Source organism: Phalaenopsis equestris, unplaced genomic scaffold (genome assembly GCF_001263595.1).
Source record: "Phalaenopsis equestris unplaced genomic scaffold, ASM126359v1 Scaffold000087, whole genome shotgun sequence".
Lineage (NCBI taxonomy): Eukaryota > Viridiplantae > Streptophyta > Magnoliopsida > Asparagales > Orchidaceae > Phalaenopsis > Phalaenopsis equestris.
Window position 1 is genome coordinate 24,318 of NW_018164529.1, and position 207 is coordinate 24,524.

The window sequence follows — 207 nt, forward strand, 5'->3', positions numbered from 1 at the left end:
GATTTTATAGAAATTGGCCAATGGGGAGCTTAGCTGGCCAATTGAGAGCTTAGCCCCACTGCTTAGGTGTCAAGCAGAGGGGTCCTCAGCTCAATTTGAGCTGAGGTGGCCTCTTGGCATGAGCTTGGGTTTTAACCATGTGGGAGCTCACGGTTTTGGGCTTTAGCTTGGGTTAAGGTGGTTAACCAAGGCTTGGACCATGGTTAA